General features: G+C 48.2%; 1 protein-coding gene across 1 annotated transcript in view; it reads left to right on the forward strand.

Moving 5' to 3' along the window:
* Window positions 1-997: 997 nt before the first annotated feature.
* Window positions 998-27,019, forward strand: part of AMMECR1 (AMMECR nuclear protein 1) — a 238,564-nt gene continuing 212,542 nt past the window's right edge. Inside the window, exons 1-2 of the mRNA XM_077889506.1 lie at window positions 998-1,377; window positions 13,042-13,187. The gene's annotated coding sequence lies outside the window, so the exon portion shown is untranslated. The remainder of the gene's footprint in view (window positions 1,378-13,041; window positions 13,188-27,019) is intronic.

A 27,019-nucleotide genomic window follows, 5' to 3' on the forward strand; every position in this document is an offset into this window, starting at 1 on the left:
TCTTTGCATTAATCTTTACATACACTGTTGTGTTAGGGTTAGGATGGGGATTGTCATTATTTGCATTTTACAGAGGTGGAAGCTAGGGTCCAGAGAAGAGAAGTGACTGCCCCAAGTCACACAGCAGAAATCAGGCCGAGCTGGAATGAAAAACCCAACCTCTGTGCTTTATCTTCTTTGACCCGAGTCAGGTCCATGGAAGACATATGCTAAACTTCCTACATAACTGACCCACTTTCTCTGCAGATCACCCGAAAACTCTCAACATACCTGATGAAAGGAGAGCATCCTGAGATCACAGGAAATACTAAAATGAGATTGTATGTCTGGGTGGAGACCTCATCCTTCTCAGTATCATTGGCAAGGATGTACAGGTGCCGTGTGCTCAGAAGCCAGAGACGGGAGATTGCCCCAATGCCAACAAAGTCACATGGAGAGCCCCCACTATTTGCTCTTCTCCGTTGACTTTTAAGAAGCTGACATTGACTTACGCCAAAGCCAAAGGCTGAAGGTAATGAAAAAATCTGCTGGAAAGGGAATTCCACCAGTTTTGAAGCATTACCTTAAAGAGACCTTCACCCAGTATCAGTCCCCCTCGTTTGAAATGCAGAAAATAGAGCGCTGTTATTTTAGAGGGTCAGCACATCAGAGACCTGGGATGAAAGAAGCAGCCCTGGGACCTGCCACCAGTCCCCTGCCTCCGCACGGATGTGCAAGCTTTCTGACGCTGCCAATCAACTCAAGCAAGTTGGCAAAGGGAAGGCAGGCCATGCCCCAGGTGACCTTGTGCCTCTACTAAGCTCATAGCTGGAGTTCCTCCTCCCCTACCCCCCAACAAATCCACACTTTGATCACACACCCACAGAGACCCAGATGTTTGAATTCAGCAATTATTTTTCAGGTTTCAGCAAGGCATTGGCAGCCTGAGCTATTTTGGGACACTTTCTCTGCTGTGGATGCCACTTTTAGAATACGCCAGGAACATGCTAAGAACCTGGAGCGCTCGGTCCCGGACCCATTTTCCAGCTTGCTCGCTCTCCCTTTTTCTGTGGGCTGATCCGTTTGGGGGACAGATGCTCTTGCCAACCTAATCCCAGGAGCCTGACTACCTGGCCCGGCCACACAGGCTCCAAGAGGCACTGTGGCTGCCAGCATCCTCACGGTGAGGGGTCCCCGGCAGCCTGGAGAGACAGATGTCCTAGGGGGTGGTCTGAGTGTGCATGTGGAGTGAAAAGACACGGGCTGGAGGAGGAGAATGATAAGATTTTCCAAACATCTTATTCTTCCAATCACCACTTCCTAATCTGATGCAAGTGACTCGGCAGGCATTCAAGAGCCTGTGGTCTCCATTTTCCTGCCCTAAAATCCTCTGCTCCTGTAAGTACCGGGGCTCACTGCCGCTCACACTGTCTTTTGGGGAGGGGGGAAGGGGCAGGGCCCGAGGGAGGTCATCAAAATCTGATTCAGGTGTGGGCAGGCCCATGGCGTTGGACGAATTCCTGACAATCCCCCCCCCCCACCCTTCGGAACTGCTTCTTAGTTTACAGAATGCAAACGCCTCTTTACTCTTTCCCAAGCACCCCCCTCCAGGCATGTCAGAAACTTCGCCCATCCTTCAGGGTCTTCTGTTCATCAATGCTGTGCACACTTAATTTCTCATGTTAGACTTAATGGGAGAAGCACACCCCTGGCATTTTAATTTCCTCAATGCCACCACAACTACTATTGTGGGCACAGCCCCTGCTGGCTTCTCCATCTTTTATGCAGCAATTTGCTAAAATAGTGAAAGATGTGGTAAGAAGGAGGATATAAATGAGAATTTAGAAACTCTTCCATGGTTTAAAAAAAAGGAGGAGCAATGTGGTTCAGTGCAGTGAGAAAGGTTGCCACAATGAGGAGGCTTCATGCTCTGCAGTGAAAGGGTCCCTTTTGCTGCCTTCCTATTTTAATGGAAAGAGACCAAAATAGCCTACAGGCTCCCCAGGAAAGAAGCATTTCAGATGCTTTTATTTACCACTTTCCTGAGAGGCTGGACTGCCTCTGGCCAGCCTGTCATTCCTGAAGCCATAACAAATGGGGGGGGGTGGTGGTATTCAGCCCTTCTGTTGGGGACTGCTCCCTGAATTGCTCTCAAAATGGCCCAGGATAACAGAGCCAGGCCCTATTGCTTACCACCCCCCTTTGACACCAAAACCAAATCATTCGTAGGCTACAGAATTTGTTTGGAGGCAAGGGTAAGGACTGTCTTTGGTAGGAAGTCATTTGGAAAATGCACTGTGAACCATCCCAAACTCAGTGTCCTTGTAGGCTTTTGTGATTACTTCCTCAGCCATGAAGAAGGACGGGACAAGGCCAGCAGGTCTTGCTCTGTTATCTCCACATGGCCCCATAGAAGAAACCCTGTCATTGGCATAAGATGATGAAAGGTGTAAGATGATCATTTTTTTTTTTTGTAAGATGATCATTAGACCAAGGATGGCTACCTTCGATTTCTCAGGCCGTTAATATGGGTGCTGGAGGAATTAAAATGGGAAATTCACCTTGTGTCCGGTGGATACCGAATGAGTTCTCAGGCTCTACAAGGAAACTGGCCTCAGGAGGAATTTGGTTTTGCTTTGACTACTGCCTGTTTGTGTGGTCTTTAGTAACTCATGCAGTTTCTCAGCCCTCCTCCTTCCAAAGAGCTCTGAGAAAAAGATGCTTGAATCATGGAAATTAATGGTCTGGAAGACTTTTTTGTCGAAGCCTTGAGTGCTGGGTGGGGGGAGGGGGGTCGCTCTATGTGATGGATTCTGATTATAACCAAAATAATCCAGGTTCTGGCTTGGCAGCCACCTGCATTTTATATCAACCTTATGGCATTCCAGGAGTATTAAGAACGTTCCCTTGCCCTTCCAAATCTCTCCCCATCCACTCCCAAGGGCTCGAAAATTCTTAAGTACATAATTCTTTGACTTGGGGCTTTGGCATCAGTTAAAATGCCAACCTTTTGGGAGGGTCAATCTGTTAAGCTTTACCTGGATGCATCCCACCCTGACAGCAGCTTACTGAGGCAGAGACTCAGGACTAGGGTAATAAGACAAAGACCCACTTTGTAAAACAGAGGTACACGGAGTAGAAAGACTCCCACGTACTAGTGTGGGACAGAAGGTAGGACAGTTCCCCTGCTGGGGCACCCTTGGGCTCTCGAAACGGTTAAAAAAAACTCAGTGCAAAAAATCAAATTGTCACCCCTTAACCCTGGCACTTCTCCAGTCCAGGAGGGTGGGCCTAATTAAGGAAGGGGGAGCTACACCGGGAATTAGGCTTTGAGACTCTGCTCCCAGCCTTTCCTTCCTCTGGGGCCAGCATTGAACTTCTACTTCTGGGAATTCATGATAGATAACACTGACTTGCATTGTTCACCAAAAGCTGTAAGGCATTCCCCTATTCCCACATCCTTCCTAGGGCCTAGTGGACAGGGTTTTGGGGGAAGACTACCGGATTTTAAATCCTGGCTATACCACTCCCTAGCTGTGCGGCCTGGGAGCAAGTCATGTAACCTACCTGAGCCTCATCTGTAAAATGGGCACAATAATAGTAGGATCACACAGATAGTGTTCAAATGAGCTGATGCATATAAAGCCCAGCACAGTGTCTGGCACAGAGCAAGTGCTTAACAAAAATCGACAGTGGCTAAGATCCTCAGCTCTCTGCTGTGCACATCATCAGAGAATGGATTAGAGCATCAGATGGTCCTGCACAGTGCAGATCTAACACCACTAGTTTTTCGGGGGCTCACCATTTCCTTAAAGTAGCCCTCCACTCCTTTTCCACTGAGTCCCACAAGGTAAGAGTGTCCCCAAGCCTTTCCTCACAATGAGTTCTGCCTTCAATCCATCCCCTCCTCCCAACTAAATAGATAGAACCTCTGCTAAGGATTCATGAAATCCTTCCCTGGCCTTCCCCCAACCACACAGTCTGAGCTTCACTGCAGTGAAAGGGACTTATCTCTGGGAGGGCAGGGTCCAGAAGCATGCAGGTCCCAAAGCACTAACAAAAAGGAGAAGAGTCCCACCTAAAACTTTGTCTGGTTCTTGCTAGGTTCAATGCATCTGGAGCATGCAGAGATACCTAGCCACTGCCGCTTGCACCAACTATGGCTCCCTGACCCTGTAGCTACTGGCCCACAGCTGCTCTCCCCCCACACACACACCCCTTCTTCTCCCCCTCCCTCCCTCAGGACACTCCCTTATCTGGGCTCCAGGGTGCCCGCAGCTTCAAGAGGCTTTCCTTCACTTCCTCTCTTCCTCTCCCTCCCCACCCACTCCGGAGGTTACAGAATCCACTCTCTTGCAAGGGGTGTGGTGGCAAAAAGAGCTCTGTTTTCTGTGCAGGCATGCCCTCAGCGTGCTCTCTGCATTCTAGTCCTCCTGGGTTCTCCGCTTGGCTGGGGGGAAGGGGAGAATGGACCCCAAGGCATGCCTATGGTTCCTCTAGGATCAGAAGACAGAGAGGACAGAGTCACAGGACAGATTCCTGTAACCAGCCCTAGCCTACATGACTCTCTCTGGGAGGACGTGTAAATGCCTTCTGAGTCCCGGACCTTCACTGGTCCAGGTAGTAGCTTCTAAGCTGCTTCACAAAGACCCCGAACAATTTCACATATCTGGACTGCAGACCTCAATCTGCCTGAGGTGCCAAATGGGCGAGAGCCTTTATCTCAAGGCATTTTGAGCTGGTTGGGGCTATTGATAGTAATAACATCTACCTGGTAGAGTTGCTCTCGTGGAATTAGGAGTTATCTCCTATAACATGTTTAGAACCATGCTGGCCTACATTAAGCATGCAGCAAACATCCACTATTATTGTTACTGTAAATATTACATCTATATGCATAAACAGGGCCTGTAATATTCATGAAGAATAAATGAGTTCTTGCGTATAAAATGTGTAGAACCATTATTAGGGTGGTCCCAGGGATTTAACCAAGAAATCCATAGATGTCTTCAGGGCTTCAGGAGAGACAGAGGCTGTTCTGGATACATAGATCTGGGTGGGGAGAAGAGCTGGTCAGGGGTCATGCAGAGGCTCAGAAAGAAGATGGCAGTTTGGGGTCTCTTACAAATTCAGAGTATGACTAAAACTCTCATGCCTAACTTGTTGTTGTGAATTTGTGGGATTATGGGATTTGGTTATGGGGCCTGCCTGGCCTAATTAAGGTTTTAGGACTCCTAGGAGACCGACTGTGGTTCATACAGACTGGGTCTTTAGAAATGCCTCATGAATGTACTCCTGGCTCCTTAGCACTGAAGACTCAGTTGTGTACACTGAATGCTCTGGAGGTCATTGTGTAGCTGTGGTATTTGTTCTGTCCCAAATGCCCAGTCATCAACGCATTGGATTGCATTGGAAGACACCCCCCACCTCCACCCACCGCCAAGAATTCAAAGCTCATGGCCCCTGTGTGGACATGGGTTCTGCACACAAAACACCTCCCTTTGCCCTGGAAAGTAGTCACTGCTCCTGAGGGGAAGGGATGATGTTTCTGGGGGCACCTGGAAAAAACATATCTTGTCACCCCAGGCTGGTGTTCCCCACCAAACACCTGGCTCCGGCTCCAGCCTTTGCCCTGGGGGAGTAAATGGGAGAAGAGACACTCCATCTGGTCCTATGGGGTCAACCAGTGCCACTTGGACCCTGGTGGCATCTCTGCCTCCATCTCCCATTCCGCTTCCTTCTGGACATGTCCACTTGCAAGCCTCACTGCATCCGTGTCCGAGCTGAGCTTGTCACCTGCCTCCACTCATTATTCGGCCAACTAATAGTCTGTATTCCCCATCTTGGTTAACAATATCGCCACAGACCCAAGCTGCCATCTCAGGGTCATTGTCACATTCTCAGTCTCCTTAACCTTCCAAGACACCCAGCCCTGTGATTTCTCCCTGTGGACACCTCCCTGGAGTGGCCCCTCTTCTTTGCTTTCACTACCACAGTCCTGGTCCAGAGCACTTGACACCTCTTGCCAGGACCTTGCGATGGGCTTCCAATGGGCCTACTTGATTTTGTCTTCTCTCCCTTCCAGTCCTTCCACACTCTGGCACCCAGAAAAAAAAGTTGTCTTCCTGGTCTGTCATTCCTCTTCCTTAATAAATACCTTTGATGGCTCCCTATTGCTCGCAGAACAAAGTGCAAAAACTCAGCTTGGCCAACAAAGCCCTGGACAAGCTGATCCCAACCACCTTTTCCACTCTCTTCCAACTGCTACCAACTGTACATCCCACACCAGGTGCCCCACCATTCAGAACATGAACCTTCACACAAATACTGTTCCCTCTGCCTGGAATGTTTTTCCCCACCCCCACTGCTCCTCCTGGAAAAACTCTCCATCCCCCTGGATCCAGCTCTAACGTCCTTCATCTGTGATGCTTCTCCAACTTCCCCAGATACTGGGTCATTCACCATTGGTGCCCCCATGCTATGTTTCTCAGCTACGGCACCTATTGGACTACGAGTACTGTGTGTCTTTGTCTCTCCTATTATATGGAAATATCCCCAAAGGCTGCCTGGGACCATATTGGGTTCCCTTTTGGATTCTCAGTGTTCCCCAGGCTTGGATATGCTAAGCGGCTGGTTTCCTCATTTGTAAGCTGCAGATGAGAATAATAGCTGCTACTTCCTAGAGTTGGAAGGATTACATGAGATCATGTATTTAATATTTTTGCAGATAATGACAAGGAAGATGTTGATGATAGGAAGGAAGAATGATTAGTATTCATTCAGTGCTCTCTAGGGGCTAGACACCGTCCTAAACTCTTTGCATGGATGAGTCAGCTAAACTGATGAGTTAATCCATGGAAACTGATAGATTGATTGTGTGTATGTGTGTGTATCCATATGTACTACAAACATCATACAGATGACATATATTATAACCTATGTACTCCACCCTGTACCTGACACTTAATGGGGACTCTGGTTTTCCTTTCTTTCCCCATCTTTCCAACCTTTATCATTAGCCCTCACTACCCATCACCCTCCCCCAGGGCTGCAGTAGGAGAGAGGTGAATACAGAAGTTGTCACTTTCTTTGAGGACAGGGGCCATGCTGTACCTTGTTTGAGGCCCACATAAGTGCTGGCATGATAGGAGGCACATGTATTAGGCTCTCAATTAGCTCCTAGGCTGGGCTCAGCTGAAGAGGTCCTAGTTTTCATCAATCGCTGAGGCAGATCTTTGAGTCACGGCTGGCAGGTTCTCAAGCGCACAGACAGAGCAGCAGCCAGAGCCAAGGGGTAGAAGCCCTTCTGGCAGCACCCTGCTGGGGATGGGGTACCAGGCCCAGAGGCTGATAGCCTACATTCTAGATGCAGCTCTGCCACCAACCAGCCTGATGACCCCATGCTGATCGCCCTGCTTGCCTGAGCCCCACGGTCCTCACCTATAAAACGCTGCCCCTCAGGGCTGTCTGAGGGTGCATGGCATGACAGCTGTGAAAGCTCTTTGCCAGAAGGTTGTGCAGAAGTGCGGTGTTGCTAATTTCAAGTGCCAGGACTTCACTCAGTAGAAAACATTTAGGAAGTGGGGATGGAGGGAGAGAGCAGGGGCTTGCGCATCCAGGACATATGGGGGCCTATATTTGTTGTCCTCCTGCTTAGCAGCATTAGTGATTCAAGCTGGTGCTGCCTGCGGAACACTCTGTCCTTCGAGTTCCTCAGGGACAGGAGAGATTGCAGAGCAGCAAGGCTGAAGCCAGCGCACAATACTTTGAAAAATAGAGTGATAACGATGAGGCGCCACGCACACAGGTTCACATGCGTGCGTTCACACTCCTGACGGCCCCTGATGCAGCCACGCCACAGCAGCTGGAGCTAATTACAGACAACAGCTCCTTCTCCAGCTCTTTTTCTCGAAACTCTCCACCAACCCCTACCCCCATCCCCAGCACCCACCCCTGGGGATTGCCTGAGCTCTAAGAAGGGGCTTCGCTGGCGCCACCCTCACCACCTAGAAAGAGAACATGGGGGGGGGGTAGAGGCATGTAGGTGTAGGAAGCCACCATGTGGCTCCCTGTCTTGTGGGGGTGGGTGGGAAAGAGGGGGTGAAGTGGGCTAGGGGGGCCGGGGGCGGGGAGCTGGCTGGGATACAGATGCAGCTTTGTGTTAACAGATGTGCTCTCCTGGCAAGAGAGAGCCCAGGCACTCAGCTCCTCCCTCCTTCCTTCATCTGAATCTATCCAGGGATCCCCTCTTAACCCTTCTCCTTCTTCAATCCTCTGCTTCCTCTTCAAACTCTGTATCTGGCAAAAAGCTCAAGAAATGCTGAATGGAGGGATGGATGAATACATGAACCCTCCTCAAATCCATACTCCTCCCAAGCCCTGTTCCTACCTCACAGACCACAAGAACCCTGCAAGCCCTTTCCCCTGCTTTGATTTCCAGATACTCCCCCTGGACAGTTTCAACTCTCCCCTATATGCTCCTGATCTTTGTATTGCTCTTTCCAGCCCAGACCTCGCCAGCTGCCGGAATATCCCTCATACTCCTCAAACCCAACATGACCCATATTCAATTTGTCAGCAATGACATCCCAGGGGAGGTTTCTAACTGTGTATGAGTCCCAGTCTGCTGAGGGGCCATGGGAGGAGGCGGGGGAGGACTTGCTGTATGCCCCCTAGCAGGCTAGGGACAATGTGCACGTTAGCACAGTCATGGGGCAGACTCCCAATCCTAGGGCCTGTCTTCATGCTAGGATAGCCAAGTCCTTCCCTTCACCCTTATAATAGTCACCTCCCACCCATAGGGAAAGCAAACTTGGGAACTCAGGCGGCTAACTGCCCAATCTGGGCTTTTAAGATCCTGGTTACCATTCCTCTTTATTCTGGAACCCTGTCCCCAAGCTCGCCATAACCCTGCCACCCCACCTCACCCCCACCCCCCACCAGATAAATATTGAACCAAGATTAGTGGAAACTGGGGATTTCATTTCATCAGAGGAGCACTTCAGGGAAGACCTAGAATGTTTACCGAGAGTCCACACTAGAATTCTTTCCTCGTCTTGGCAAGGATAAGAGCAAATAAAGCCCCCCTTTCCTATAAGCCCTCCTGCATTTGGACAACAGCCAAAGGAATGGGTTATAAACACAGTGGCCTTTGGTTCCTAACAGCCTTGGGGCCTGTGAAGGCAGGATCCAAATTTCTTCCTTCATTCCCAGCAGTCCTGAGTGCCATACACCAGGACAAATGCAAGGTGTCATTATACCACTGTAGTATAGCCACATCTAGACATTTTCAGATTTTAAAGCAAAGTAAAAGCTCTATCACTGATTCCAGACTGACACACAAGACATGAAGTAATTTATTTAAGGCACACATGTATAATTTCAAAACATTCATTTGTTCAGTCAGCACAGATATATTAAGCACATCAAAGAGCCATAATCCATGGATTCTGCCTTCAGACGGCCCTTGTTCTAGTTGAGGGGAGAAAAACCATATGCAAGGGTTAAATGACAATCCAGGACCATGCCAAGTCTCAAGCATGCGTCATGTGGTTCTTGCAGTCCCTTTGGCAGTAAATTTTTTTGCCCTACTGCTACTATCACTACTGTTGTGCTCTTCTCCAATATAGGATGGTGGTGGATATATCTTTAGGGTGCCTGGGTTCATAGCTGAGTTCCATCATTCCTTAGCTATGTGAACTTGGCCAAGTAACTCAGCCCCTCTGAGCCCGGTGCCTCCTCTGTAGAATGAGGACAATAACAGCACCTCTCTACAAAGTTGTAGAGAGAATAAAATGAGCTAATACACATGGCACACTTAGACCAATACCTGGCACCTTATAAGAACTCAATGACGCTTAGTGTAGCGTCTGCCTTCAGCTCAGGTCATGATCTCAAGGTCCTGGGATCAAGCCCCTCATCAGGCTCTCTGCTCAGCCAGGAGTATGCTTCTCCCTCTCTCTCTGCGCCTCCCCCATCATGCTCTTTCTCTCTCTCAAATGAATAAATAAAATCTTAAAAAAAGAAAAAAGAACTCAAGAAATGTTAACATTTACCTACTATCCTTTGTTACCTCCAGAGGTCACTATTCTTATTGAGCTTCCAAAGGAAGCTCATGGATGTCTTATTCACTCATCCATTTAATCAATAAATATATGTTGAGCATCTACAAGTCCCTGAGCTAAGACCAGTTTATATTTTTAAGGATTTTATTTATTTATTCATGAGAGACACTGAGAGAAAGGCAGAGACATAAGCAGACGGAGAAGCATGCTCCTTGCGGGGAGCCTGATGCAGAACTCAATCCCAGGACCCCGGGATCACGACCTGAGCTAAAGGCAGATGATCAACCAGTGAGCCACCCAGGCGTCCCTAAGCCCAGTTTATATAGGTAAATAACACGTGGCTCCTACCTGTGAGACTAAATAGTGGCCTGGAGCATCTGGAAGAAGCAAACAAATCCTCCCTAAAGGAACACACCATCCATCAGTTTTAATCGGATTACCATGGATAAAGTGTGGCCAAACATGAACTCATAATCCAAAATTACAAAGCACACAATGAAGCCAGAAACAACCAAAGCAGTATTAGATCCTCACATATTCAGATATTGCAGTTTTGTGATAGAACTTTTTTTTAAGTTTTGGAAGTATTTTTTAAAAAAAGCAAAATACTTTGAAAACATAAACAAAGAACAAGACACTGGCAGAACAAAGTGATTCTTTCTATGTTACACAGCTAATAACGAGGGATTCGAGTCAGGTTTTTAGTGTCTAGTATCCTTTTGGCATCCTTGCTGCACTAGGTCCATACAAACAACAAAGATGAACACAGTCGAGTCCCTGGCCTCAGGTAGATTAAAATCCAATAGTGAGCCATGGCTCTGCACATATAAAAATAGCCCCTGAAATTAGTCTGTGTGGCAGAAAGTGCTGTGGTCTGGGAATGACAGGAGGCGAGACAGGGACGACAGGTCCTTGAAGGACAGAGAAGTGTATCTGTGGGAAAAGGAGCTTTGATTTGGTGAGGAAGGCAGAGGAGACGGGGCACTATTTATTCTGACCAACATCATGGAGAAGATGATCCTATAGAGCAGTTCAGGGAACAGTGAGTTCATTTGGCTAGCATGCTGGATGCATGCAGGGACAGGCCTGTGCCAACACACAAGACCTGGCACTCGCAAGGGCCCCATGCTAATGCGCTGCTGTCACTGTTTTGAAAGTCTTAATAACTTTTGAACACAGGGCTTCACATTTCCACTTTGCACCAGGGCCTGAAAATGTTGTAACCAGTCCTGTATCAGGGAGCAGGGGGTGGGGTGGTGTGGGTGGGTGATAGCTGGAAAAGCAGGGGCGAGGCACTCTTGGGAAGGACCTTGAATGATCTTTGTTTTGCAGACAGTGAGGAATCACTGAATGTGTTTGAGTACGGGAGGGACATAGTGAATGTGGTTTTTAGGAAACCACATGGTGGATGCAATACAGGGGGATCAGGGAAAGAAGAGGTGGGGCTTAATTAGGAGACTATTGCAATAAAGCAATGGGGAGCCTAGACAGGAGTAGTGGCAGAAGACATGGAGAAGAGTCTTCACATAATTTAGTTGTCCATTCTACAGGTTTTTAACTGAGGACCGGACACGTGCTGAGCATTGTGCTAGGGGCTGAGATTGAGGGATGCCCAAGACTCCACCCCTGACCTCAAGCTGCTCACAGTGATGGAGGCAGTTAAGTAAACAGACCGTGACAGCCCCACATGCTTTGGGCTAGAATCAGATTACATTAAGGGTGCAGAGGCAGACAACTGAACAGAGGATAACAAGATGGTGTGGCAGGTGCTATGCCATAGATGCTGTGGGAGTATGGAGAAGAGTCATCTAACCCAGGTTGGAAAGGTCAGGGAAGTTGCTTCCCCACAGGTGTCTTCTGAACTATGTGTAGTTGAAGAGAAGACATCAGCTAGGTGAAGAGAGGGAGAGAGGGGAGGACCAGCTAATGAGAGAGATGGTGCAAATGCACAGAGGCAAGAGACTGTCTCTGGTCTCAGAGAGTTGTAAATGATGCCCTCTGATTCCCTTACAGCCTGAGCACCTTCTCTAGGAGCACGGGAAGATGGGAGTAAAGAGGTTACAAGTGCCAAGCTGAAGAATCGGGACTTCATCCTATAGAGCAGTAGTTCTCAGCCTCGACTGCACATTGCATCACTTGGGGGAGATTTAAGAAACATTGATGACTAGATCCCACCCCCAAGGATTCAGATTTAATAACTCTGTGGGGGAGGCACTGGAATTTTTTTTGAGGCACTGGAATTTTTAAAAGCTCCTCCAGTTTATTCTAGACCATGACTTTAAGGTGGGAGCTCTCACATTTAAGTGCTATCAGAATCACCTGGAAGCCTTGTTAAACACAAACTGGGGGAGCACTCTCAGAGTTTCTGACTCAGTAGGTCTCTAACAACTACCTACTCTAACGCATTCTCAGAGATGCTGTTGCTGCCAAGCCCCAGGACCACACTTTGAGAGCCTCTAGTCTCTCCTGTGAAGCTGGTTATACTTAAGGGAGTGTGTGTGTGTGTGTGTGTGTGTGTGTGTGTGTGTGTAAAAATTATTTGATTTGCATCTTTAAAAGATCACCCAGGCCACTTTGGGGAGAATGGTCACAGAAGGGGGGGATGAAATGTTTAAGCAAACAAACAGGAAGTTATTGAAGGAATCACGGCAAGAGAAGACAGTGAGAGTCCTGAACCAAAGAAATAGCAGAAGAGCTGGAGAAAATAGCTCAAATTTAAGGAATGGTTAGGAAGATTTCACAGGACTTAGTGACTAACTGAATGCAAAGGTGAGAAATAAGGTGGGAAGGACCACTCTCCGGTTTTCGCCCGAGGGAACTGGTGATTCTGACTGAGCTGGCCATGCTGGTTACCATAATCGAAAGTTAAAGTTAAACATGTTACCAGACTTGGGGTGGGAAGTGGGGGAGGACGGCATCCCTGTCCTCAAATCTCATAGCTGTAGCCTCGAGGAGTTAAACAGTAATCTCCCATTGTCCATTCTACCCCTCCTTTCAGCACCATGGGTCCTCACCTCAACCCTAATCTACATGGGATTCTCTTCAAAATACCTGGAAGGGAAAAGGCAGATGGGGATCACCCTAACGTGATGACCAGCCACCTGAGCCCCAGGTCCAGGGCCAGCGCTTCTGCTCTTACCCCAGGTGGGTTTATTTCATTCATTTGTCGTTGTAACATTTGGAGGGCTGCTGCCTGGAGGGTTTGTGAAATATTCAGAGGCCACGTTTCAGGTGCAGGTGAAGAATGTACAACCTGCTCTTCTGTAACCAGGAAAACAAATGCAACTAAAAAGGGAACCTGCAAAGACATTCATTCTGCATGGATTTAAAATGTGTAAAGATGAGCAATTTCCCAGAGCATCATCAGTCGTGACTACATGGAAGTCTCCTCTGTGGGCAAGTAGGCTGCCAGCAATCAGCAGGACCAGCAGGATGATAGATGGGATAATTGTCCATTAGAGTACAGATAACTTTGGTACAGTGGGAGGGTTCGACAGGAGACAGACATGATAGATGGAAAAACAGTTAGCTAAAATGATAAGGAGTCGCAGCTCCATTCCTGGTAGTAACCGTTCCCTGCCTGAATCAATGATTAATCAAAGGCACATTCTCATTTGAAAGTCTTGGTTCACCGGTGCACAAACCGTGCCCCGCCCCCACTTTGGGTTCAATTTAATAGCGTCATTAAAACCCGCTGTTCAAAAAAACTCAAATCACTTTTCTCCAGAAGAAATCATGCCACATTAGAGAGTGCTTTTGTGAACTCATGGGCAGCAACCACGTAGGGGGTGTGCCTGTGTTTAAATGTTTAACATTTGAATCCTCGATGCCTAGCACAGGGGCTGACACATACAGAGCACTCAATAAATGTTTGTTAAAGTCAAGTGAAATGAATTAATACATTTGTCCATTCATTCATCTGTTTATTCCTTCAACAGACATTCATTAAATACGGGAATTAAGAGCTCTGGCCTGGGAACCAGATGCTTCAGGCTTCAAATTCCAGTTCCAACCAGCTGGATGAACTTGGGCACGTTACTTAGCCTCTTGGAGCCTGATGGCTTCCTGTGCAAAATGGGAGAAACAATAGCTCTTGCTCTCAGAGGGCTGCGTGAGGGAGCAATTGAGTGAATGGACGTAGGTGTTCAGCACAGGGCCTGGCCCCCTAGTAAGTGCTCACTAAAGGGCAACTATAATTATCATAATTATCATCGTGTTGGAGGTATGAGCCTAGGCCTTTGTCGAGTAACTAGGTCCGTAGAAGAGGTACAGCATCTCTCAAGTAATGGCAAGGCTGTTGGCCAAAGCTGCTTTTCATTAAAATGGTTATTTATGGTTCCCAGCCCAGAGCCCTACTGCCCTAGGCCTGCCGGTCCTGGCCTGGTGCCCTCCCATGGCGGCCCTGGCTGTCTCTAGGTGGGCTGTGCTCTGAAAGAAGCCTGAGACGTTGTGGAGAGGAAAGATACAGAAGAAGGTGAGGGCTGGCAGGGATCCAGTTACCCATCACCCAGCACCCTGTCATTGGGAGCTTCCTCGGGTATCTTCCTGCACTTTCGTATAGCTCTTCCTGGCAACATTTCTACGCACTAATTGCTATTTCTAACGTTTATCCTCTTGGCTCCATGGAGCAAGATTGTCCTTGATTTTGATTTTAATTTTTCAGGCAACCAAGTAGACAACACTTGACTTGGGAGTTCAGTCAGAAGCCGTACCACTTAGTGGCTATGAGACAGTTCTGGGCATACAGACAGCTGGCCACCAAAAAGCTGTGTGACCTAGGGCATACTACTAACATCTCTGAGCCTTGGCTGTCAGAAAGGGAAAGTGAGAATAACGGTTGCCCCCTTCCCCTCTCTGAGCCTCTGTTTCTACATCTGAGACCCCAAAATAGGAGTCGCAGCCTTCATTTGTTTTTTATATTTTTTAAAGATTCTATTTATTCATAGAAACACAGAGAGAGAGAGGCAGAGACAGGAGGCAGAAGGAGAAGCAGTCTCCCCGAAAGGAGCCTGATGCAGGACTTGATCGCAGGATCCCAGGTTCATGCCCTGAGCCGAAGGCAGATGCCCAACTGCTGAGCCACCCAGGCGTCCTGCAGCCCCCATTTATTGAGCACTTTCCTGTAGCCAGCTACAGTAGTGGCAAGTCTTTTCGCACCTTATTCTCAGAACTAAACAAAGCCTGCCTCTTTGAAACCCTTCACAGACCCTTGTTCAGACAAAGTCTGCTAGATTCATTCCAGGTCATGCTTGGTTTTTACATCAAGTAAATCTGAGACGTTGAAAGGTATGCTTTCCATTATCTGTCCACCTGGAAATTCTGACGAGCAACTTCAGGGGAGGAGCTATGGGTCATTCATCTAATATGTGCTCAATAAACGTTGAGTGGGTGCTGAGAGCTGAGCCACCATCAATAACCTACGTGAATCACGCATGCCTCACACCTCCCGTGTTGCACTGCACGCCGCACAGGACAGTGGAATAGGAGCATCAGACTCCTCTAGGTGTAGGTTTGAACTCTATAGTTGGTGGCTGGGTGTAAAGCACTTACCAGTGCTGGAGAAAATGTGGGGCTAGATAAACAGCGACAGTATTAATAATAATCACAGCAGCATCAGTAACCATAGTAACAAACAGCAGTAGTAATAATAACTAGTAGCAAACTGCAAAGCAGGAAGACTTCTCTAAGGATTACCTTTGTTCTAAAGGGCTCTGTGGGGCCAGAAATATGCAATGTGGGGGAAGTATGGTGCAGATGACTTATGTCAGCCCGGGTGTGACTCCCAGCTGCCCATGTGTCCATTGTGTGATCGTACCTTATGCTCCTTGAGTCCCAGTCTCCTCATCAAGTACAATTAAGATAATGATGGTACCTGCCTCACAGCTTTGTGCCAAGGACGATGTGAGATATGGTCTGCAAAGCATACCTCACAGGTCCGGAAAAGGAGGCGATAACTCCTAACAAGAGCTAGCTGGTTGAATGCTCAACCACCTGTCTCTGACCATGTCACAGCTGACGTTGAATGCTGTGTCTCTGCTAATGAAAATCAAGCATATTTGCATTTATCAACAGGTATTAATGATGGCAGAACATTTTATTTCCGAGATGGGAAATATAAATGTCACAGAGCAAAGCATTCCCTGCGGATGCGGAGAAAGAAGCCACTGTTTCGCAGTGTACCCACCTAGTAGCCAGAGCTCAGAGTCCTTCGGGGTCTGTGACTTTTTAACCCTCTCACTAAGGGTTGAAAAGGATGACTCTAACACATACAGTGTAGTGGACCATGTCACCACCTCCCAACTGGGTCAGAACAGCTGTGCCAGTAATAAAAAAGCCCAAAGAGAAAACCTGAGTCAAAGCAATTGCAAACTCATCATGGAGGTGACCTTACCGGGCTGACCTTTCACTCTTGGCCCTGGTGTGGCCTGCCACACTGGAGAACCTCTCAAGGTGTGCAGTTGACCCTAGTGGAGGAATCTGGTGTCACAATGTCACCATTTGTCCCCTCTCCTCTTTAGGAGTAGACGGGAGACCAAACATGATGGGGTAGGATCAGCTCCCTGCCTAGGATACAAAAGCGGCCTTCTCCCCCTTTCTGGAGTCCCCCCACTGCCCCAACCACCTCCATTCTTGTTTAGACATGCACAGAGAATAGCATTCAGAATTCCTGCATTCTCTAACTTTTTTTACTGTTTGGTTTGGCTGTTCGCCAAGGCAACTGAAGAGCATTTTCAAAGAGCAGGTGAGTTTGGGGAAGATCTCTTATCTTCTCCAATAATTTACCTCCCTGCAAATTATAGCAGGCAGAGACCCCCTTGGAAAAAGCTTATAAGTACTCCCAGGGGCTTCCAAAATAAAGTCCCTATAAGATGCTCAACAAAGCGGTCATTTTCAAGGGAAAAGTTATGGTATGGTATGGTATGGTATGGTATGGTATGGTATCATATAGTATGGTAGCTGCTCTTCCAAAATTTGAGAAGTGACATGCAGGTTATTTTTCTGATGTGAAAACTGCTCTGTGTTCCTTGTAAGCCACTGTGTGATATGTGGCATCACAGCCATGGGTGTGAAACATCTGGTTCTAACCAGAACATGGGTGATTTGCTCACAATTGGGAAGGGCAGGTAAATATGGCTTTGCCTCCTGGTCTTGTATCTGGCCCAGACATGCAAATTCCTGTCTGCAAACTCATTCTTCCTGCCAGAATTCAATAGGTTAATGTCAGCAACCAGCAGAGGTCCACCCTCAGTTATAGCGAATGCCACTTGTCAACAGGTAATGACAACAGAAGGCTGCCAGAGAAGGGAGCCAAGCTCATCGGAGTGGCAGGTGATCTGGCTTGCCAGTCAGAGGACAGAACAAGTCCTGGTCCAGGGCCATTGTTGGATGTGTAGAGAGCAGAAGCAGAAAAAAGTTGGATGGGTAAAGAAGCTGACAAACAGCATTTGTTGAGCACTTGCTGTCTGCCAGGCACCATGCCAGGTTGGGATATGGTCTCTCGTTTAGTCCCAGCAAGAGCCCCATTTTACAGAAGGGAAACTGCATCTCTAAGGGAAAGATGGATCAAAAGCAGGAACAAGGAAGAGCACATATACCAAAGTGTCCAGAAGGCAAGGGCCTTGCTATCTGTTGCCAAGAAACATTCAGGAACCTGAGCTCTTTGTAGTCATGGTGGTAGGGATTGGGAGATTTGCATCTAAGCACTCCATCTCTTTAGCTGACTCCCTTTTTGGGTTGGCTCTGCCTGTCACACCTCGAGCTGGCTGTTAAGGGCTGGTTTGACGGGGACTGGGATCAGAAGAGGGGCGCCTGGCTGGCTCAGTCAGTGGAATGTGTGACTCTTAATCTCGGGTTGTGAGTTTGAGCCCCACATTGTGTGTATAGATTACATAAAAAAATTTTAAAAATATTTTTTAAAAAGAAGGCTAGGGGCACTTGGGTGGCTCAGTCAGTTGAGCATCCAACTCTTGATTTTAGCTCAGATCATGGTCTGAGGATCGTGGGATCGAGTCCCGTATCATCAGCATGGAGTCCGCTTGGGATTCTCTCTCTCTCTCTCCCTTGGCCTCAGCCCCTCCCCCTGCTCTCTCTCTCACACACACAAAATAAATAAATAAAATCTTTTTTTTTTTTAAAAAAAGAGGGAAAGACAGGTGTCTGTACTAGCTTCCTCCAATGAATATATTAATGGCCACATGCCATTAAACCCCAGCTAGTATTCTGGTAGGAAAAGAGGATCGAGGAGTTGCAATAGAAAACTTCATGCTCTGTTTATACTGCCATAATCAATGCTAATCATTTCTGTGTTTGGAAATAAGATGTCCTGCCATCATTAATACCTGTTGATAGATGCAAATATGCTTGAATTTCATTAGCAGGGACCCACGCTTAAGCATACTGATAGCTTCAATAAAAAAAAACAGGTCCTACTGAAACACACAATGGAAGTCGCAACAGAATTCTGAATCATAAATGTCTAAATAGTCTTCCCTCATAGACGACATTAGCCCTTGTTTGTTCTTGAGCCAAAACTGTCCTTGGCTCTGATTAGCAGTTAGCGAACAAATGCCACTGTATTACGGCATCCTACCACTAGAGTGTACAACTCCCACACTCATGGAAAGCAGGCCTCTCTCACCTTCAGACCACTGTGCCTACAAGCAGAACAGTCCAAGTACACGGAAAGAGTTAGGTCCTGCTTGGTCCTTTGAAGGGCTGGAAAACATTTTAAATATGACATACGTCAGAGCGATCTATTTACACTGATTGGGCTGTGAAACGAAGTCCAAGGGGTCGGATAAGAACCTCAAACAATGACAACACAGTTGCATTCCCAGCTGTGTGAAATGACCAGCATATCATGATTGCCTTTTCACGCCAATGTCAATGACATAATCCTAACAGGCTTGCAGCTCTCTCACTGGTGTAATAAAACAATGACCCAATTATTTTGGAGGGCTAAAGCAGCAGATGTGATGACTGGGTATGTTGTGCAGGGCACTGTGTGTGTGATAGATGGGACACAGTAGGGCAGCAAACTGTGTGCCGAGGATTTGAAACCTGCCTCCCTAGCCAAAACTCCTGCCATTCATCTGGCCGGAAAAAAAATAAAGCCATTCAGTATGAAAGTTCCCACTTGTTCTCATGATGGAGGCCAGTTGGGAAAATGTGGTGCAGTGCTGATTGAAGCAAATTCTGTTTAAAAAACCAGCCTGTTTGTGGGTATTTGTTTATTTATAACTACCCCCCTCCTCCCCCACACCCTGCCTCCTTCTGCAAAGGATTTGAGATGGGATTTGAACACTGAAAGTTTGTTTAAGTCCTAAACAGGTCCAGCTACTTTTTTTTACATTGACGACAAAAATGAAACCTTTTGAATCAAGCGCCTTGCTCTATACACACTGCCCTGGTTTTCCCAGAGCTGGTCCTCCCTGTAGCCTATGGTAAGACGGACCTCTTGCTCCAGAATATCCTCATCTCCACTGCTATGTTTTAACATAAACCAGGGAAATAAACATGAGCCCAGAAGCCTGAAAATAAAGGAACATGGATTCCTTCCCTCACTCTTTCCCTTATTCATTCACGGACAAATATTGATCGGTACCTATTCTGGAATAAGTGCTCAGCCAGGCACAGGGGAAGCAAAAATGAAAAAGACCCAGTTCTTGCATTTGAGAAGCTCACAGTCTAGTGAGAAGGGGAGATAAATAAACAAGCCTGTGCACTGCAGTGTGATTAGTGCTTCAGGAGAGGTATATTAGGGACTGCAGGGTATCAAAAGGGTCTCAGGGGACATGGGTGACTTAGTGCACCAGCTCAGACTTAGGCTGCCTCTCGTTCAACTCTTGGTCTTGCCTCTCACTGGCTGTGTGACCTTGGGCATGTGACCTCACATCTTGGGGCCTCAATTCCCTCATCTGTAAAATGGGGCTAATAATAGAACCCATGTCTTTGGGTTATCATGAGAATTAAATGAAATAAACTGTGTAGAACACTTAGAACCGTCCTTGGCACCTAGTAAGCACCCAGCAAAAAGCTTTTTATGCTCTCTGTTCCTTTTGTTTGATTTTTGTAAGACTCTCTGTTTGGTGATGGGACTCTAAGGACTGGTTTCTAAAACAGAACTGCTCTCAACAAATTCCTCCCTTTAGCCTGATTTTTTTTTCATTTGGAATGACACAGTTCTGTCATGATTTTTCCCTCAGCAACCATATGTCTGGCAAAAACCTCAGGGAGAAAATATTTCCCAGATGGTTTTGTTTCTGTCAGCCTACTATGTGTCAAGCAGCCCTCCAGGTGAAAGGGATACATTGCCGAGCAATAAAGACAAGGTCCCTGTCTTCTTGGAGTTTACATTCCAATAGGCAAGACAGACTATAAACAGACAAATATAAACAGCCAAAATTACCAAGAGGCAAGTGCAGTTAAGGAAGGGTCACCAATAAAAGGAATATCAGGGAGAGTCAGAAGGGAACTAAGGTGGTCAGAGAAGTCTTATCTCAGGAGGTAACATTTTAAATTGAGACTGAAAGGTCAAGAAGCCTTGCAGGTCAAAAGCAAGAGCAAAGGTAGTCCAGGCAGAAGGAACTGCATGTGCAAAGGCCCTGGGGCAGGAAAAGACTCTGCGAATGCTCCAGAAATCAAAAGAACAGCTTGGCTGGGACATACAGCCCCGGCAGGGAGGAAAAGCAAGCAGGATTATTCTATGCATTTTGAAGATGAAGAACGGAAAGACCGGATTGCTTAATGGACTTACCCACAATGCCTTGCACATAGTAGGTGCTCCATCTGTTGCAGAATTCCCAGTTAGTAGGGCGGGGCTGAGGTCATCTGCCTTCCAATTCGGACTGAGATTTCCCACCACAACTAGGAATCAGCTACCCAGGAAGACTGAAATGTACAGTCTTTTTCATTGGTGAGTCATAGGCAACGCACATTAGAGTGTGGGGTCGAGTGGCCCCAGCTGCCGCCTGAGTGTAAGGGGCGGGGGTGGGCTCAGGCCGTGGCTGAAGCTTTTTAGCATGTTTATGATGAGCTGAAAGCACTCACTGCTTAATTTAAAATACCGCTCACACATACACATACAATTCAGCAGCTGGGGGAGCTGCCAGGAATTGAGGCTAAGTGTAGAAAATTGGAGGATCAGGAATGTCGGGTACCCGGCCCCGTTTCCCTGCACCCACAGGCTGCCTCTGACCCCATACAGTCTCATCTTCCCTGATAAGCTCCCAGAGGTCAAGACATGGATGGGGGCGGTAGAGCTTCGAGTGGGAAGGGGAGTCTCTGCAGAGCCTGGTGCAGAGCCACGCTAGTAGCTCTACCTGGTCCTAAGTTTGCTAGCCCTCCTCTTCATCCATGCCTATTAAAATAGCCCTCAAAGCCCAAAGCCACTCTCCTGGTGAAGCGTCCCTCAGCAGTGCCTCCCAACACCTCCCCCTCCCCTTCCTCCCCATCTTCCTGTTCCTGGAAATCTGACCGTTGGGAAAACTCATTTGGCCCCGATAGCAAACTGCCTGTGTGTATCTCATCTCCCCAACCACACGGGGGCCCTCAGCACACAGGCTTGCATTCCCCGCCGCTCAGGGCACAGCCCTCAGCATGCAGTGAGAACCCCACCGGGCTTCTCCTCAGGAGTTGCGGGAGCTGCGCCGGAGTAGCATTTGAAAAGCCTTTTGGGTAGAGTACCTGCTCTTCATTGGAAAACAAGAACTTCAACATGATGAAACTGCAGAACACCCTCAGGGGTATCTGGTTTCCTCGCCATCACCTTTGCTCCCCTACACCCTTGGGGGGCGTGGGGATAGGGACGTGGTGAGGGGATACCTGCCCACGGACAGGATGGACCTGCAGGCTTCTCCATCAAAATGCCCCCACAAAGTGGCTCTTTGCCTATAATTAGCCCTTCTGACTGGCAGGTCCTCTCTCCCAGTTCTACGTTCCAAAACCTCTTCAAGGTCAAATCCGAATGCCATCTCTGCCGTGGCCCTGCTCTATCCTGGGCACAATTCATTGCCTCCTCTCCAACCCTTCATGGGTCCCTGCGTCTGTCCCTTTCAGGATCCGGGGCCAGTGGGCTGGAAACACCTAGGTTCAGATCCCAACCCCATTTCTTCTCTAAGCAACCTCAGTTTTCTCTTCTGAAAAAGGGGATAACAACCCACCACCTCCCACAACCATGGGATATGGGATGGTGCCAACAGTATGATGCTACCTGCCTCCCACCCGGCATAAGACTTGGCCTAAGGAGCTCAGTAAGTGCTACTTATCATCATCCTCTTCATCATCTCTGGGAAGCAGGGTGAAGTAAATGACTAAGAATGTGGGCTTGGGACCCAGACGCTTCTAGGTTCCGGGCACAGTTCTGTCGCTTCCTAACAGCATGCCCTTGGGCCAGTCACTTCCTCTGGGAGACCCAGCTTCCTCACGTGTGAGATGAAGTCATTATAGCTTCCCCACCCCATCACTGAACCTGTTTGGGAGGGTCCCAAAGATGTAAGGTGGGCAAGGTAAACCAAGCAAGCACGCACTGGGCTCGTTGCATCAACACTGCTCCTTCGGGTCTACACACCCCAACAACCTATAAAACTCCTCTCAGGGAACGGACGATACTTTACTTATCTCTGCATCTCTCCCTGCCTGGCCTAGCCCAGAACCTCTGCAGCTGGCAGGCCCACAATAAATCATTGTTGAATTGAATTGAAAACCCAAACCAGATGTGCCTCTCCCCCTGTCAAACGAAGCTTTCAAGCTGGTGGGTTGGGCCTGCTGCTGCCCCCTTCTGACTCCCCCTCCCTTGGAGCTGGGGGGCGGGCATTGTCTTAGTGGTTCTGGGGAATGAAGCTGGGTGGTGAGGAGAGATAGGAAGGGGTGGGGATAGGGGAGGTGAGACCAGCTGGGAAGGGAAGGTAGGGCAGAGCCCTCTGTCTGCTCCTGGGACTTTGAGAACACTGCCTTTGGAGGGTGTTATGCTGATGTCTGCGTTGAATGCAGAGAGGTGGGTTTGATTCCCCAAGTGACATGCCAAAAGCCCTTCACCCAGCCAGGGCTGGCTAATGAGGAAACCCACCCCTCCCCGAAACTCCCCAAAAGGGCAATAAATACAGGTGTCAGGAGAAAGCTCCCTTCTCTTGCAGAGGTGGTAAAGGGACAAATCGGTTGTAAGACTATAAAAAGGCACCCTTGTCTTGAGTGTGTCGGAACCAGAGCTGGACAGACAGGGCCTCAGGAGTAGTATGCTGTCTAGCACAGGTTCGAGGCTACGAGCCAGACACCAGGACCCGGCTGCCTGGACTGTAACTCTGGCTCTGTCCCTTACTAGTCTGCCTGACTCCCGGCAAGTGATATCACCTCTCTGTGCCTCTGTTTTCTCATCTGATGCAAAGTGCCAACAACAGTTAGTTACCTGCTCACAGGGTTGTTTATGAGAGTTTAATGAGCTAGTAGTGTTGGTAAAGGTACCATGTGCCTGGTGCCCGGTAAATACTCTACTGACTGTTGGTTAAATAAGAATGAATTTGGGATCCCTGGGTGGCGCAGCGGTTTAGCGCCTGCCTTTGGCCCAGGGCGCGATCCTGGAGACCCGGGATCGAATCCCACGTCAGGCTCCCGGTGCATGGAGCCTGCTTCTCCCTCTGCCTGTGTCTCTGCCTCTCTCTCTCTCTCTGTGACTATCATAAATAAATAAAAATTAAAAAAAAAATAAGAATGAATTTTACCTCTGCCCCGGGTTGACAAGACCAGCCTGGGGGCAGTGTTGCCAAATGGTTAGAGCTTGCCTGGGGTGCCGGCTGAACTCTGCTTCCTATCCCGGTCACATGATTTCAGAGCTGAGTCTCTCTGAACCTCAGTCTTACCATCTCTAATGTGGGGACAGCACCAGTCCTCCCTCTGAAGCTTGTGGCAAGTTTTAAATGAGATAGCTCCCAGGTCATGAACATAGTGCCTGCGGCCACCAAGTGAGTTAACACCCAACAAAGACAAAGGACTCATCATCTGAACCTTGGAGAGTGCTGCTTCCTATTTTTTTTTTTTTTTGCCTCTTCTGGGTTAACACATGACATGTAGTTTTAGAAATCCTACCACAGTAAAGGAACAATTTCATACTTTTGCCAATGAAATTCTTAAACATTGTATCCGAGAGCCGGAAGAAGGGAAACATTTTTGGTCATTTATCAACCATGCAAGCATGGGCAATCAGTTGCCCCAGTCAGCAGTTCTGACTGCCCACCCCCCCCCCCCAAAGCTGCAGAAGGCACTTTGTAGGACAAAATCGAAGGAATGAGTATTTTACTTGCAAACAAAAGCCATCTTTGTTTGCTGCCCAGCTTTGGGAGAAAAAAAAATATCTCAACCCAGGAGCTTGGAAAATTCTTGAAAGTCCTCATTTTATTCCAGCAAATCCAACCAAATTGGCAAGACTCTTGGCCATGTGAACCTGAGTCAGAATGAGTTGCCTCTACCCACCATCCTCCCCACAGCACCAGAACCCAGCAGGATATACCGGGCACCAATAGACATTGGTTCTCGATTTCTCCATGAGAGCCCCAGATTCTATTTCTACAATGTCTGCTACATTGCCAAAACACTCTGAAAGCAGCACCAAAGAACATTTTGAAAATGGGGGGGGGGGGCGGGAAGCATCCATCAACTCACCACTTTAACACAACTCTTAATTTTGTATGGAAAGTTCTCTTCCAGGCTTTCTCCACGTGCAGACATATTCGTACAGCACTGTAGTCATAGGGAAAAACTGTAGCAGCTTCAGCCAAGAACCAGATACCATACAGCTCATGTCACTACACCTTCCAAGTGAGGGCTCTTTCCTCCCTCATTCACTCCATTCATTCATTCAGTCAGTCATTTGACAAACACGGATTTAACCAGGCTCTGGTGCGTCGCCCTGGGGAGCATGAGGATGGGGATGACTAAGTCGCTGTCCCCGCCCTCAAGCAGCTCCCACTTTAGTGAGTTAGTTTAGGGTGAAACAGACAAGTTAGCAGGAAATTCCAGCATACTAGGGTCAATGCATACATGCAATGAGAGCACAGAGGAAAGGAGGACTGCAGGTGGGCAGGAAAGGGGTGTAAGTCTCAGTTTCATTCTGAGAGAGAGATTTGAAGCAGGGCAGTAGCACAGTCAGATGTACATTTTAAGCAGATTGCCCCAGCAACAGAATGGAGGCTAGATGGGAGGACCCAAGCTAGGTAACAGGACATGAGCTAGGTAACAGGGGGGCCTGCAGGCTGTCACAGCAATCACTCAAGATTAAGGAGGGTCAAAATGAATGAGATGGCTTCGCCACTTACACATTGGGTCACCTTAGTGGGTGACTCAACCTCTCTATGCCTTAGTCTCCTCTCCTCTGTAAAGCAAAAATCACCAGAGCATCTCCCTGGTGGGGCCGTGGAGAGGAGGGTTAGATGAGATATTGCATGCAAAGCGCCTGACATAGGGGTTGCTGCCTGGAAGCCACTCAGCACATGTTCCTTCCCGTCCCCCCTCATTCCCTTCTCTTCCACCTCACCCTTCCTTAAAGGCACGCACGGTATGGAGCATGGAAGTGGCCGAGGCAGGATTCTAACCCAGACAGTCTGACTCCATAGGGCAGTGGAGAAAGTTTGAAAGTGCCGTTGTCAGGACAGTTACTTAGAAGGATTGTTTAGCTGAGTTGAGGACCCAGCTGAGGTTGGAAACTATGACTTTCGAGTGGGACTAATCAACAAAGTGATGGGATTTTCTCCAGCAGTGTTCCTCCATCTGGGTGTAAGCACAGAGGAGGAGGCTGTCAGTTAAATTTATCTGAGCTTGGGTTTTTGCCTAGTGGATGTGTCAGAAAGACATGGGGCAAGGGAGTTCAGGATATAGGCAGGATCCTGAGGTCTATATTCTGGGAGCTGGGCAAACAAGCTTCCTATCTCATCTCTGTCCAGTACTAGCTGTGGGACTTCGAGTAAGTCACTCAACCTATCTGAGCCCCAGTCAACTTGGTAAAACAATTAAAAAAAAAAAAGACAACAGTACCTGTCTTAAAGTTACTGTGAGAATTACACAAGATCACTGAAATGATGATGTAAGATGTGCCTGGCACATACATATTCATTATTATTTTATCATCATCATCGTCGTCATCAGTTTCAAGGATGGACAGGGAAGGGAGAAAGGTGAAAGGAGCTGACTGGGTGGGGGAAGGAAGGGAGCTCAGGAGCCCAGAGATCTTCTTGGGCATAAAACCGATGAGCTTTGGGGGTCAGTGAATGGGATGTGGATGGCAGGGGTGCTGAGATGGAGCAGGTCTGACTGGTGATGAAGTATGGTACGACTAGAACAGGGATGTGTCCTGCACATGGATCATGGATGTTGAACTCACCCAGAATGATGCCAGGACTTGGGGTGGAGAAGAAGACAGTGAGCCAGATGTCGAACTCTTCGTTGAGTGGATGAGTGGGGGTGGTTTGGCAAGGAGAGGATGGTTAAAAAGAAGGGTCGATGAGGAGAGGAGAGAAGAGGGTGCTGTAGCCAGATGACATGAAAAGGAGGATTTCTTGGCCGAAGGCGGAGAAGTAACCGGTCTGGAAGCAAACAGGAGAAGCTGGAGCACAGACCCCACCTCCGAGCCCTAGGGTGCCTGTGGTGTGAGCAGTGTCCACTAGAGGGCGCAGCAGGCAAAGCCGTGAGCCCCTCCACGGAGACAGGTTTCAGCACTTGCAGGCGCCAAGGTGGGGAACAGTGTTCTGGGGATTGTTTCCCCGTGAGGCGAGGCGGGGAGACAAGGGGGGAGGGATTTATTCCAGACGGTGCAAAGAAGAAGAATAGGAGAGGGCAGCAGGAGGGAAACAGATGAGTCAGGGGTAGCGGGGAATGTGAGCAAAGAGGAGAATGGGAATGGTATAGGAGAAGACAGATGACGGGCAGGGAGACTCACGTTTGGGCTGTAGCCAATGACTGGGGGGATGTGGGGCTTGGTGGGATTAACTGTC

The sequence above is a fragment of the Canis aureus genome, chromosome X (assembly GCF_053574225.1).
Source record: "Canis aureus isolate CA01 chromosome X, VMU_Caureus_v.1.0, whole genome shotgun sequence".
NCBI lineage: Eukaryota > Metazoa > Chordata > Mammalia > Carnivora > Canidae > Canis > Canis aureus.